General features: G+C 41.0%; 1 long non-coding RNA gene across 2 annotated transcripts; it reads right to left on the reverse strand.

Moving 5' to 3' along the window:
- Positions 1-3,655: 3,655 nt before the first annotated feature.
- LOC118366476 (uncharacterized) lies at positions 3,656-13,287 on the reverse strand. 2 transcript variants are annotated; one of them, XR_004821958.2, is made up of 4 exons: positions 13,021-13,287; positions 11,169-11,212; positions 6,686-6,767; positions 3,656-4,473 (listed from the first exon to the last, which is right to left on the reverse strand). It is a non-coding gene; the product is annotated as an uncharacterized LOC118366476 (long non-coding RNA). The 2 variants fall into 2 exon arrangements; XR_004821959.2 differs by lacking the exon at positions 6,686-6,767.
- Positions 13,288-14,844: the final 1,557 nt, after the last annotated feature.

Genomic DNA, 14,844 nt, shown 5'->3' on the forward strand with positions numbered 1-14,844 from the left:
TAGCAGGATGGCTAATGGTAAAGTCAGGACCTTGACAAACTTAACAGTGAGAGATGACCATGAAAGCATGCAAAACTGATGGCTATAGCTATGTTCAACAAGTATATTATTCTTCTGGCTTTATCTAGCCCTATTTGGGATATTTTACCTTGCCTCACTGGCTTGCCAGGTAATCAACCCTCAGATGACATCAAATCAAACAACATTTTATTGATCACATACATGTGTTTAGCAGATGTTATTGCGGGTGTAGCGAAATGCTTGTGTAATCTGCAATGTTATAGACGATACGCATCTGATAATGTGTTAACTTGCATGAGCTGCATTTGAAATTGCATGTGATCATATCCACGGTAAACAAAGACTTTTCTGATTCCGAACTGGGCGTGCAACTTTTCATGACGCTGCCAAGAAATGGGTCTATATGTAGTGGTAAAACATTTGGTGGGTAAACTCTGATCCCCAGTCTTGGGTAAAGAAGTAATGTTTCCTATTCTTTCAATGCATTTTTACGCACAAGGTGGGTAAGCTATTAGGCAAAATATAGCTGTATTTACCCTTCACAACACCACTGATCTATTCAATGGAGAGTTTCTGTGCAGGTCAAATCTCAATGACACTTGACTCCACGTGAGAGACAGTTTTTGCAAGAACTAGAAATATATATAGACTATTTAGTGCATGTGGAAACTGACAATCATGATGGTTTCATCTGAAATACACTACCAGTCAAATGTTTTATAACACCTACTCATTCCAGGGTTTTTCTTTATTTGACTATTTTCTACATTGTAGAATAATAGTAAAGACATCAAAACTATGAAATGACTCATATGGAATCATGTAGTAACCAAGAAAGTGCTAAACAAATTCAAATGTATTTTATATTTGAGATTCTACAAATAGCCACCCTTTGCCTTGATGACAGCTTTGCACACTCTTGGCATTCTCTTAACCAGCTTCACCTGGAATGCTTTTTCAACGGTCTTGAGGAGTTTGCACATGCTGAGCAATTGTTGGCTGCTTTTCCTTCACTCTGCGGTCCAACTCATCCGAAACCATCTCAATTGGGTTGAGGTCGGGTGATTGTGGTTGCCACTCTTAGCCTTGATGACAGCTTTGCACACTCTTGGCATTCTCTCATCCAGTTTCATGAGGTAGTCACCTGGAATGCATTTCAATTAACAGGTGTGCCTTGTCCAAGTCCATATTATGGCAAGAACAGCTCAAATAAGCGGCGGATTTAGGTATAGGCAACAAGGGCAGCCGCCCAGGGCGGCATCTTGACGGGTGGCGGCACTGGGCGCCCACACAATTTTGGGGGGAATGGTGACATTAAACCAATAGGTTTTCTATCGCTCTTTGCACGTCACGTTAATGATATCATGTCAACGTGTGGGACTGTGGGTCAATTAACCTAGTTGGAGTGGGAACCCTAATTGTAGTTTGTGAGCTAGGCAGGCTACTGCCTGGGAAGGTCTCCCACTCAGAAGTACGAGATGGGGAGGGGGGCGAGGATAGGTTGACCTCAGGTCTCCCCACTAGAAGCACGGTGTAGGGGGAGCGAGGGAATCTATCAAATAGCGCACCTCTAACTTCGTACAGTCCTAATGCAATTAGTAAAATCATTCACACTACGAAATGCTACCAAATAAACCACAATTCATGCATAATACTGTGAATATATAGTTTCACAGTATTATTTGTCTTTGTTACTTCTTTTTGATATTTTTGTAAAAATGTTTATATGTATATAGTTTTAAAAGTTATTATTATTTATTTGTTATTATTTATTTGTTCCAATTGTCTGACTAAAAACTACAGTGTAGAATTGTGTTTTTTTTAGTTGGTGCGCTGAAGGGGGGTTCGCCCAGTTAGTGCAGAATGGTGTTTTTTTAGTTGGTGCGCTGAAGGGGGTTCGGGGGTTCGCCCAGGGGGGTTCGCCCAGTTAGTGCAGAATGGTGTTTTTTTAGTTGGTGCGCTGAAGGGGGGGTTCGCCCAGGGGGGTTCGCCCAGTTAGTGCAGAATGGTGTTTTTTTAGTTGGTGCGCTGAAGGGGGGGTTCGCCCAGGGGGTTCGCCCAGTTAGTGCAGAATGGTGTTTTTTTAGTCGGTGCGCTGAAGGGGGGGTTCGCCCAGGGGGGTTCGCCCAGTTAGTGCAGAATGGTGTGTTTTTTTTAGTTGGTGCGCTGAAGGGGGGTTCGCCCAGTTAGTGCAGAATGGTGTTTTTTTAGTTGGTGCGCTGAAGGGGGGGTTCGCCCAGGGGGGTTCGCCCAGTTAGTGCAGAATGTTGTTTTTTTAGTTGGTGCGCTGAAGGGGGTTCCGCCCAGTTAGTGCAGAATGGTGTTTTTTAAGTTGGTGCGCTGAAGGGGGGGGGTTCGCCCAGGGGGGTTCGCCCAGTTAGTGCAGAATGGTGTTTTTTTAGTTGGTGTGCTGAAGGGGGGGTTCGCCCAGGGGGGTTCGCCCAGTTAGTGCAGAATGGTGTTTTTTTAGTTGGTGCGCTGAAGGGGTTCGCCCAGTTAGTGCAGAATGGTGTTTTTTTAGTTGGTGCGCTGAAGGGGGGGTTCGCCCAGGGAGCCATACAAGCTAGTACCGCCACTGACTTTAAAGCATGAAGGTTATCCGATACGGATAAGATTTCAAGGACTTTGAAAGTTTCTTTAAGTGCAATCCCTGTAAGGATTTCTTTCCTAATAATAATAATGAAAATTAACAAATTTACAGAAAGACCTGTGTGAAGGCCAACTTACAGAAGAGGAACATTTTGAGGCAACTAAATATTTTCAGTCTGGAAAAACACCAGGGTAGAGGTATATCAGACCTTTTTTGATGTATTCAAATATCCATTATTAACATGTTTTAATTACTGTTATACAAATGATAGACTTTCATGTACTCAACAAGAAGGTCTGATTTCATTACTACTAAAACAGGACCCAGGTAGTAAGTATAAAGATTCAGTCCATTTAAAAAACTGGAGGCCTCAAACACTTCAATGTTGTGATGCGAAAATGCTGGTGAAATGCATAGAATATAGAATAAAAAAGGTTTTATGAGATATTGTTCATCCTGATCAGACAGGTTTTTTACATGAACGATATATTTGAGATAATATACGACAATTACTTGAAACAAGTGAACATTATGAAACATTGAAGATACCAGGCCTGATCTTCATAGCAGACTTTGAAAAGGCGTTTGATAAAGTACGACTAGAATTTATATATAAATGCCTAGATTACTTTAATTTTGGTGACTCTCTTATACAATGGGTTAAGGTTATGTACAGCAACCCCAGATGTAAAATAGTAAATAATGGATACTTATGACTCTAGGTTTTTCTTAAGTCCGCAATCTGGATCCCTGCATAGTCTCATTGAAGATCTTGATCACTTTTCTAGCCTCTCAGGAGGCTATTAAAACCTCATTAAAAATAGTGTTTACACTACCTTATTATTGATTGAATGACTCACTTAAAATTTAGCAAAATGCTGGCCATCTTTCTGAAGGTTAGATACTTTCAATTCAGCAGCTCTGTAATGGTGTATTTTAAAGGTGTTGACAAGCACTTGATAGATGCTGGAGGAATGGCATGTCCTTTACTGAATGAAGAGAGACACACTCAATAATAATTTAATTTCATACTTATTTCATTGTCACATTTATGAGTTTTAACAATGGGTGGATTGATGCTCCTTCACAACAATGTAATTAGGCTACACATTTACACTGGGGTGAAACTTTCACTGGGGAAGGAACATTCTGAAATTACATTTTTGTCCGCCATGTTTTATCATTGGAATGTGATACAAAACAAGGCAACGGTGTGCTTTAGGACCATGCGGACGCCTCCGAGCGTCGGGTAGGCCGTTTGGAGTGTTTATCCGACTGGATAAAAAAATATATATATATAATATTAATATTATGCCCCCCCCCCCCACTTGTAAAACCATGTACACATGTATTATTGCACAGTTACCACACCTTGTGACAACCTCCTGCTCTTCTCAGTTCAAAAGGTACATGAATTATAAACTGATTGCACGGTAATTACCAGAAAAAAACTAGGCTACTTTGTTCCTCCTTCATAAAAAAGCAGCCGGGAGCTAATCACAAAAGGCCAGGGTGACCTCACACCTTGTTCCTGGAGGAGGTGGGGCAGTGACAGGTCCTGGGGATGTTGGCACATGGGCCTGTAGGCTGATGGAGGAGACATTTAGTGGGACATATTGCTTCCAGGGGGAGCTGGGGTCCAGCATCTCCCCATAGACCCAGACAGAAGGGCTCAGAGAGACTGAGAAAGAGGAAGAGAGAGTCCTGCTCATCATGAGTCACAGCTGGTGCTGCATGCTGCATGTTACATGGTGCTGGGTCCCCCATCTGGCTCAACGCTGTCCTCTGGAATGGTTACACAAGCACAGTGGCAGATGGAAAGTGGAAACACTCAGTGTGCTGCCTCCTTCATCTGACTGGAGCTTGAGATAGGATAGAGAGATGGACAGAAACATTTTATCTATAAAATAGATCAATTACGGGCCACTGTTGAATTTTTCTGTACATATACAGAATATCAGACACACATGGCTGTGAGGACTTGTGGTGTGGCTATCTAGGGGTGTGTGTGGTGCATGATGTTCTCTCTAGTCCACAGACTCACCTTCTGTCTTTGAGAAGATGAATATGGTAAAATATTGATAAGTCAAGTGTTCTGAAAAAACCTACACTCGATCCCTCCGATGTCAACAACTACAGACCAGTATCCCTTCTTTCTTTTCTCTCCAAAACTCTTGAACGTGCCGTCCTTGGCCAGCTCTCCCGCTACCTCTCTCAGAATGACCTTCTTGATCCAAATCAGTCAGGTTTCAAGACTAGTCATTCAACTGAGACTGCTCTTCTCTGTATCACGGAGGCGCTCCGCACTGCTAAAGCTAACTCTCTCTCCTCTGCTCTCATCCTTCTAGACCTATCGGCTGCCTTCGATACTGTGAACCATCAGATCCTCCTCTCCACCCTCTCCGAGTTGGGCATCTCCGGCGCGGCCCACGCTTGGATTGCGTCCTACCTGACAGGTCGCTCCTACCAGGTGGCGTGGCGAGAATCTGTCTCCTCACCACGCGCTCTCACCACTGGTGTCCACCAGGGCTCTGTTCTAGGCCCTCTCCTATTCTCGCTATACACCAAGTCACTTGGCTCTGTCATAACCTCACATGGTCTCTCCTATCATTGCTATGCAGATGACACACAATTAATCTTCTCCTTTCCCCCTTCTGATGACCAGGTGGCGAATCGCATCTCTGCATGTCTGGCAGACATATCAGTGTGGATGACGGATCACCACCTCAAGCTGAACCTCGGCAAGACGGAGCTGCTTTTCCTCCCGGGAAGGACTGCCCGTTCCATGATCTCGCCATCACGGTTGACAACTCCATTGTGTCCTCCTCCCAAAGCGCTAAGAACCTTGGCGTGATCCTGGACAACACCCTGTCGTTCTCAACTAACATCAAGGCGGTGGCCCGTTCCTGTAGGTTCATGCTCTACAACATCCGCAGAGTACGACCCTGCCTCACACAGGAAGCGGCGCAGGTCCTAATCCAGGCACTTGTCATCTCCCGTCTGGATTACTGCAACTCGCTGTTGGCTGGGCTCCCTGCCTGTGCCATTAAACCCTCACAACTCATCCAGAACGCCGCAGCCCGTCTGGTGTTCAACCTTCCCAAGTTCTCTCACGTCACCCCGCTCCTCCGCTCTCTCCACTGGCTTCCAGTTGAAGCTCGCATCCGCTACAAGACCATGGTGCTTGCCTACGGAGCTGTGAGGGGAACGGCACCTCAGTACCTCCAGGCTCTGATCAGGCCCTACACCCAAACAAGGGTACTGTGTTCATCCACCTCTGGCCTGCTCGCCTCCCTACCACTGAGGAAGTACAGTTCCCGCTCAGCCCAGTCAAAACTGTTCGCTGCTCTGGCCCCCCAAGGGTGGAACAAACTCCCTCACGACGCCAGGACAGCGGAGTCAATCACCACCTTCCGGAGACACCTGAAACCCCACCTCTTTAAGGAATACCTAGGATAGGATAAAGTAATCCTTCTCACCCCCCTTAAAAGATTTAGATGCACTATTGTAAAGTGGCTGTTCCACTGGATGTCATAAGGTGAATGCACCAATTTGTAAGTCGCTCTGGATAAGAGCGTCTGCTAAATGACTTAAATGTAAATGTAAATGTAATGAAGGGAATTGTTTGAAAGTAAAGTGTTGGATATGCTATTTTGGGACATACAGGCCTATGTAATGTTGTGTCCTGCTGTGTAACCTATTAAACGATGGTATACTGGTCAAAGACAATACACTGTACTAAGGTTTATATTATATTGTGCTGCCAAAAATCTAGTGTAGTGGAGAGCTGCTATCTCTCCCTTTTGATTGACTTAACTGTTTAATAGATAACATTTATTGGCCTGAGAGCTAACAATTGCATTCACTCTCACCTGCGCTTCCCATCAATAGTTGTTTTATAAGGCAAGGGTGGAAACCTGCAGGCCCTTAACCACTGGCCTTAAATACTCCTGTAACTCTGTGTATTATTTAGGATTTCATTTCACTGGTATAGGGCATAGCCGCCTTAACGTATGTTGAGCTGAGGTGGAGTGGACATGAATGTATTCGTATGGTAAAGAGACATTTACTCACTGTGTTGTGTGTCCTATTCAAACTGCAAACTTCATTAGTCCTCCTTTACATCATCTGGTGCTTTCATTCATTATTCATACAGCTACAGATAAAAATATATATAATATTCATATAAACAGCCTTCCAAGATAGAGACAGATAAGATCATGAAGAATTGACTTGTCCAAAAATTACACTTATTTTTTATTGAATTTAACTATCTTATTAAAACATTAACCCTCGTGAATAACAACAAGAATAACATTTTTCTGAGTCATTATAATAAGATTTTTTTCAGTGTGACTACAATTGCACTCGAATTGTTTATTTAATTATTATTTAATTTATATTTTTTGCATGTTTTAGTATTTCCTTGTTAATACTTGTGTTCTGTTTTGTATGACGTAACAACGTAAATTGTTGATCTGTATTATGAAAGAAGAAAAAAATAATTGTGTGCAAAGCTATCAAAGGGTGGCTATTTTGAAGAATCTCAAATATAAAATATATTTTCATTTTTACTACGAGTCCATGTGGTATTTCATAGTTTTGATGTCTTCACTACTATGCTACAATGTAGAAAATAGTTTAAAAAATAAGGAAAAACCCTTGAATGAGTAGGTGTGTTCAAACTTTTGACTGGTTTGTTGTTTGTTTAACCTTTATTTAACTAGGCAAATCAGTTAAGAACAAATTCTTATTTACAATGACAGCCTACACCGGCCAAACCCGGACGACACTGGGCCAATTGTGTGCCGCCCTATGAGACTCCCAATCACGGCCAGTTGTGATACAGCCTGGTACTGTATATTAATCCATAAATCTAACCTATAATTAGTCAGGCTTTTATTTTATTTTTTGAAACATTGAACAATCCGCACACATTAATATAGGCTTCCAAATGTTTTTATTGTTAAAGTTGCACTATGCAGAAAACTGCTTGCTAAAACTCTAATAGTTTGCCTAATTTCAGTTTATGTGACAAAATAAGACAGTACAATGATTCGCTACACTATACTATCTAAATCGCTGTGAAATATATTTTCCATAACCAAAAATATTTGTATTTCAGCAGTTATAAACTGGTGTACAAAACCAAAAGTAAAAGATACAACAACAAAACTTAAGAACATGAAGCATAGAAATAGCGCACATCAAACAGATATACTGCATCTTAGACTTGTTTTAAAGTAGATTGGTAGGTCTATAACTCACAGTTCTATGTGAATTTGGTCAAGTCTCCCAAAACGTTTTTTACCCTTATTTATTTACTACAAAAATGCTAATAACTGACACACAATCCAATGAAGGTATCTATAGAAAACCTACTCAAATCCTCTTCAGTTAATTAATTTAAAGGAAGAGCTGCCCAAATCCTCTTAACCAGGACCAAGGGAAACTATTGTGTTTGCCCTTGGAAGAAGACTGAGGAAAGGTGGCTACTGTGGATATGTAGGAGAATTCATCAAAGTGAAAAGACATAAAGGCCCATCAAAGTAACAATTTGCACAGTAGCCAGATTAGGCTATAGCTCTGTGACAATGTCAATGATATATGAGTCCTCTATAACTCTACTGAGAGAAAATGGCTGCTGTTTAAATAGGGATGGCCTTCTCTAGGCCAAATAATCTCATTTAACAAAATCTCTGGAGGTTTCAAGGAGCGTGGATGGGTTGAGGCTGAGGAGCTCCCTAATTCAACTGAACTGAGAGAATTGGGCATTTGAGAATATGTGGAGAATGTGTGGCATTTCGATTTCCTATTAATCCCTGCAAAGGGAACTGAATATGAAAATTATACTTTCTTATTGACTTTAAATTGAGCTGTAAAGACTTTTCCCCTAATGGTATGAAATATGTAGAAAGTGAAGAATCTTAAGGTTAAAAAACCTGTGTTCTCTAAGTTTACTGTGCTTTTCAGATATACAGTGCCTTGCGAAAGTATTCGGCCCCCTTGAACTTTGCGACCTTTTGCCACATTTCAGGCTTCAAACATAAAGATATAAAACTGTATTTCTTTGTGAATCAACAAGAAGTGGGACACAATCATGAAGTGGAACGACATTTATTGGATATTTAAAACTTTTTTAACAAATCAAAAACTGAAAAATTGTCCGTGCAAAATTATTCAGCCCCCTTAAGTTAATACTTTGTAGCGCCACCTTTTGCTGCGATTACAGCTGTAAGTCGCTTGGGGTATGTCTCTATCAGTTTTGCACATCGAGAGACTGACATTTTTTCCCATTCCTCCTTGCAAAACAGCTCGAGCTCAGTGAGGTTGGATGGAGAGCATTTGTGAACAGCAGTTTTCAGTTCTTTCCACAGATTCTCGATTGGATTCAGGTCTGGACTTTGACTTGGCCATTCTAACACCTGGATATGTTTATTTTTGAACCATTCCATTGTAGATTTTGCTTTATGTTTTGGATCATTGTCTTGTTGAAAGACAAATCTCCGTCCCAGTCTCAGGTCTTTTGCAGACTCCATCAGGTTTTCTTCCAGAATGGTCCTGTATTTGGCTCCATCCATCTTCCCATCAATTTTAACCATCTTCCCTGTCCCTGCTGAAGAAAAGCAGGCCCAAACCATGATGCTGCCACCACCATGTTTGACAGTGTGGATGGTGTGTTCAGGGTGATGAGCTGTGTTGCTTTTACGCCAAACATAACGTTTTGCATTGTTGCCAAAAGTTCCATTTTGGTTTCATCTGACCAGAGCACCTTCTTCCACATGTTTGGTGTGTCTCCCAGGTGGCTTGTGGCAAACTTTAAACAACACTTTTTATGGATATCTTTAAGAAATGGCTTTCTTCTTGCCACTCTTCCATAAAGGCCAGATTTGTGCAATATACGACTGATTGTTGTCCTATGGACAGAGTCTCCCACCTCAGCTGTAGATCTCTGCAGTTCATCCAGAGTGATCATGGGCCTCTTGGCTGCATCTCTGATCAGTCTTCTCCTTGTATGAGCTGAAAGTTTAGAGGGACGGCCAGGTCTTGGTAGATTTGCAGTGGTCTGATACTCCTTCCATTTCAATATTATCGCTTGCACAGTGCTCCTTGGGATGTTTAAAGCTTGGGAAATCTTTTTGTATCCAAATCCGGCTTTAAACTTCTTCACAACAGTATCTCGGACCTGCCTGGTGTGTTCCTTGTTCTTCATGATGCTCTCTGCGCTTTTAACGGACCTCTGAGACTATCACAGTGCAGGTGCATTTATACGGAGACTTGATTACACACAGGTGGATTGTATTTATCATCATTAGTCATATATTTAGGTCAACATTGGATCATTCAGAGATCCTCACTGAACTTCTGGAGAGAGTTTGCTGCACTGAAAGTAAAGGGGCTGAATAATTTTGCACGGCCAATTTTTCAGTTTTTGATTTGTTAAAAAACTTTGAAATATCAAATAAATGTCGTTCCACTTCATGATTGTGTCCCACCTGTTGTTGATTCTTCACAAAAAAATACAGTTTTATATCTTTATGTTTGAAGCCTGAAATGTGGCAAAAGGTCGCAAAGTTCAAGGGGGCCGAATACTTTCGCAAGGCACTGTAGATGCAGCCAAGGATGCAATGTAACCTACCCTAAAACTCATTCAGGTGAAACTTAACCTTGGGAACTTTAGCACATTATCACATTCAGCAGAAAGAGACAACCTACCACTCCCTGACCCTGTGCTTGGTCATATTGGACTGAAGTTTTCTGAAGATCAACATTTAATGGATAGATGTACGTAACTGTGAATGGAATCTGAGTCCTGTGTGCATGTTGTTACCATCGGGATCATTGAACCTTCAGAAACCTTTTGGCGAGCAAAGAAATAAACACAGACAAACAAACGAAGAAGAAAGAATACTGCAGCACCTGGGATTATTTCCCAATATCTCATGTAAAAGAGGAGGGCATTAGAAGTAAATGTGCTGCCATTACGGGGTGATCTTTGTTTCATTCAATGAAGATAATGAAGCAGCGGAAAATCATAAATACAGCAATGATACCGCAATGTAAAGATACGTGTAGGGCCTTGTCAATGCACCCGTTTTCATCCCTCACCAAGCAAGGCTACGGTAATGAAATTGCATTCAGGAAAAATGAATAGATGAGGATGTACAGAAATATAATTCATGAGCATTAAACCTGGGATACAGGAAATCACATCACAAAGACACTGAGACACATAACAATAATGTGTTTTGATATCTAATCATAACCTTCCACATCACCCACCTTTACATAAGCAAGACCATTACAAACAATATTTTCTTAATCCTTGTGGTATCTATATATACACTGATACATTCCATTTATTACAATAGCTATTTATCCCACTTTCTAAACCTCACTCTGTACTGTTAATCCTCTGAGCAGTAATCTGTGGTCTAAAATAAGAAGCCAGGCTTGATCCATGAGGTAATCAATTCAGACAGAGGGCTGCAGGACACAAGCTATATTTAGACTTCCTAAAATGGAGGAATTTTAAATAAAAAGGACCCCTGCTTACCTGGTGCAGAGATGGCCGGAGACAAGGCAGGAACAATAGTGATTCTGTTAATGAGACAAAAAAAAGACAAAAACATTTATTATGACACTTGTAATCATATGCGAACCACAAGAAAAAACAACAGACCTTACTATACACAACCTATGTTTTCTGTTTGTTCTTTCAAGTTTTTTCTCGCTTGATAGTGACATTCTAGCGCTGAGTGAAGTAAAGCAATGAAATGCAAGAGAAATGCAAGAGAAAGACCATATTGTATTATTCCAGCCCAGGCACAATTTCGTTTTCGGCCACTAGATGGCAGCAGAGTATGTGCAACGTTTTAGACTGATCCAATTAACCATTGCAAATCTGTTCAAAGTGTTGTATTAAGACTGCCCAAACGTGCCCAATTGGTGTATTAATACATTTTCAAGTTCATAATTGTGTGTGTGTGTGTGCACTCCAAAATGATGTCTCTCAGGTTCATAAAAAGTATTTAGTCAGCCACCAATTGTCATTGCAAATTTTCCCACTTAAAAATATGAGAGAGGCACTTCAACTATGACAGACAAAATGAGATGCCCTTGCTGATGGAAGGAGGTTTTCACTCAAAATCTCACTGATACATGGCCCCATTCATTCATTTCCTTTCACACGGATCAGTCAAGTTCCTAATATTTGCAGAAAAACAGCCCCAAAGCATGATGTTTCCACCCCCATGATTCACAGTAGGTATGGTGTTCTTTTGATGCAACTCAGCATTCTTTGTCCTCCAAACACGACAAGTTGAGTTTTTACCAAAAAGTTATATTTTGGTTTCATCTGACCATATGACATTCTCCCAATCTTCACTTTCTGGCACTGCAGGATTTGAGTCCCTGGTGGCGTAGTGTGTTACTGATGGTAGGCTTTGTTACTTTGGTCCCAGCTCTCTGCAGGTCATCCACTAGGTCCCACCGTGTGGTTCTGGGATTTTTGCTCACCGTTCTTGTGATCATTTTGACCCCAGGGTTGAGATCTTACAGCGGGAGCCCCAGATCGAGGGAGATTATCAGTGGTCTTGTATGTCTTCCATTTCCTAATAATTGCTCCCACAGTTGATTTCTTCAAACCAAGGTGCTGCTTACCTATTGCAGATTCAGTCTTCCCAGCCTGGTGCAGGTCTACAATTTTGTTTCTGGTGTCCTTTGACAGCTCTTTGGTCTTGGCCATAGTGGAGTTTGGAGTGTGACTGTTTGAGGTTGTGGACAGGTGTCTTTTATACTGATAACAAGTTCAAACAGGTGCCATTAATACAGGTAACGAGTGGAGGACAGAGGAGCCTCTTAAAGAAGAAGTTACAGGTCTGTGAGAGCCAGACATCTTTCTTGTTTGTAGGTGACCAAATACTTATTTTCCACCATAATTTGCAAATAAATTAATTAAAAATCCTACAATGTGATTTTCTGGATTTTATTTTCTCATTTTGTTTGTCATAGTTGAAGTGTACATATGATAAAAATTACAGGCCTCTCTCATCTTTTTAAGTGGGAGAACTTGCACAATTGGTGGCTGACTAAATACTTTTTTGGCCCACTGTATGTGCAAACCATTTTTGACGGTAAGGTTTAGGGATCTATTCAATCTGTAAAGCTGAAGTGTTACAGATTCCGCAATATAAGTTTAAAGGTACTTTCCAATTGAGCAGACAAATGCAGCGTTTATCATGAATGCAGTCTCCCTTAAAGCGGGGAGATTGCCTTTAAATTTCAATCACTCTGTAAAGAGGAACTTCCGCGATGCGGATTGAAAAGAGCCCTTAACATGAAGAACGGAAGTAGAATTCGAGAAAAGGCGAGAAATCTGTCTACATATCAACACAGCCAAAACCCACCTGTGAACAAAAACACCTTCATAGAGAGATCCTGCTGTGATGTGATTCAGTTAGAAGTGATCCTCTACCCAGGAGCACCAGGGTAACAGGATGCCTCAGACATATTACAGCAGGGAGAAAAACAAAGGCATCATAAAGGAAGAGCCTCGCCAGACCTCATGAATTGGTGTGTGTGTGTGCACTCCAAAATGATGTCTCTCAGGTTCTTAAAAATGCTGCTGTTGTGGCGTAGATCCAAGGACTCAAGGGGAGAGGTGACCTGCTAGTTCCTATTAACATTTTCTCTTTATGTTAATTTAAAGCCGGAACTATGGGTGGGTCATCACTGGTGGAGTGTGTGTGTGTACGTGTGTGTGTTCATCCATGCGTGTGTGCGTGCGTGCGCGGGTTAGAGTGTGACGGCTCTATCTACTGGCAATTTCACATATTTCTATTTATAAACTCCGTTCAGAGAGCAAGAAGCCCCATTTCCTGCTGTTTCATTGTGGAGGAGAGAATAATGACTCTCCAGAGTGTCATCATCTCATAGACTTTCTCCAGAGAATTGCTCTCTTCCTCCTGTTTGAAGAAAAGGAGATAGAGAGAAAGAAAATCAACAGTCCTTTTCACAAGAGTAGAATTGTTTATAGAGTGCACATATATCAACGAGCAGAATAAAGCCTCTTGATGTAGGGCTCCATAGCTAAAGCGGGCATTGGACATTGGCTGCACGGAGTCGCATTAAGAGAAATCCCATGCAACCTTGTTTAAAAAAACACTGGAATCTGATATCTAATCTACACCTCAATTAGGCTGATAGAAATCCTCATTTCATTTAATTATTTAAAATATGAGAATCATTATTTTTATTTCTACACTTTCTTGCTCTGAACTTCCAACATGAGTGGGATGGGTGTGGCTGCGTGACAATGAACAAGAACAGCTGCTCACTAATTTCACAGCTCCAACGCAGTTACACCTCTGACACCGCCAAAACATCAGCTATGCTGGTGTCGGCTATCCCCTGTTAACGCAGGATCTGATTGAATCTAGGCCTTTATTTTACTAGCCGTCACTCACCAGAGATGGAAAAAGTACCCAAATTTCATACTTGAGTAAAAGTAAAGAACTTAATAGAAAATGACTCAAGTAAAAGTGAAAGTCACCCAGTAAAACACTACTTGAGTAAAAGTCTGAAAGTATTTGGTTTTAAATATCCGTAAATATCAAAAGTAAATGTAATTGATCAAATATACTAAAGTATCAAAAGTAAAAGTATACACTACCGGTCCAAAATTTAGGGTCACTTAGAAATGTCCTTGTTTTTGAAAGAAAAGCTATTTTTCTGTCCATTAAAATAACATTAAAATTATCATAAATACAGTGTAGACATTGTTATTGTTGTAAATGACTATTGTAGCTGGACATTTTTTATTGAATATCTACATAGGCGTACAGAGGCCCATTATCAGCAACCATCACTCCTGTGTTCCAATGGAAAGTTGTGTTAGCTAATCCAAGTTTATAATTTTAAAAAGCTAATTGATCATTAGAAAACCCTTTTGCAATTATGTTAGCACAACTGAAAACTGTTGCCCTGATTAAAGAAGCAATAAAACGGGCCTTCTTTAGACTAGTTGAGTATCTGAAGCATATGTGGGTTCAATTACTGGCTCAAAATGGCCAGAAACGAATAACTTTCTTCTGAAACTTGTCAGTCTATTCTTGTTCTGAGAAATTAAGGCTATTCCATGTGAGAAATTTCCAAGAAACTGAAGATCTTGTACAACACTGTGTACTACTCTCTTCACAAAACAGTGCAAACTGGCCCTAACCAGAATAGAA

This window comes from Oncorhynchus keta, chromosome 34, assembly GCF_023373465.1.
Source record: "Oncorhynchus keta strain PuntledgeMale-10-30-2019 chromosome 34, Oket_V2, whole genome shotgun sequence".
Taxonomy (NCBI): domain Eukaryota; kingdom Metazoa; phylum Chordata; class Actinopteri; order Salmoniformes; family Salmonidae; genus Oncorhynchus; species Oncorhynchus keta.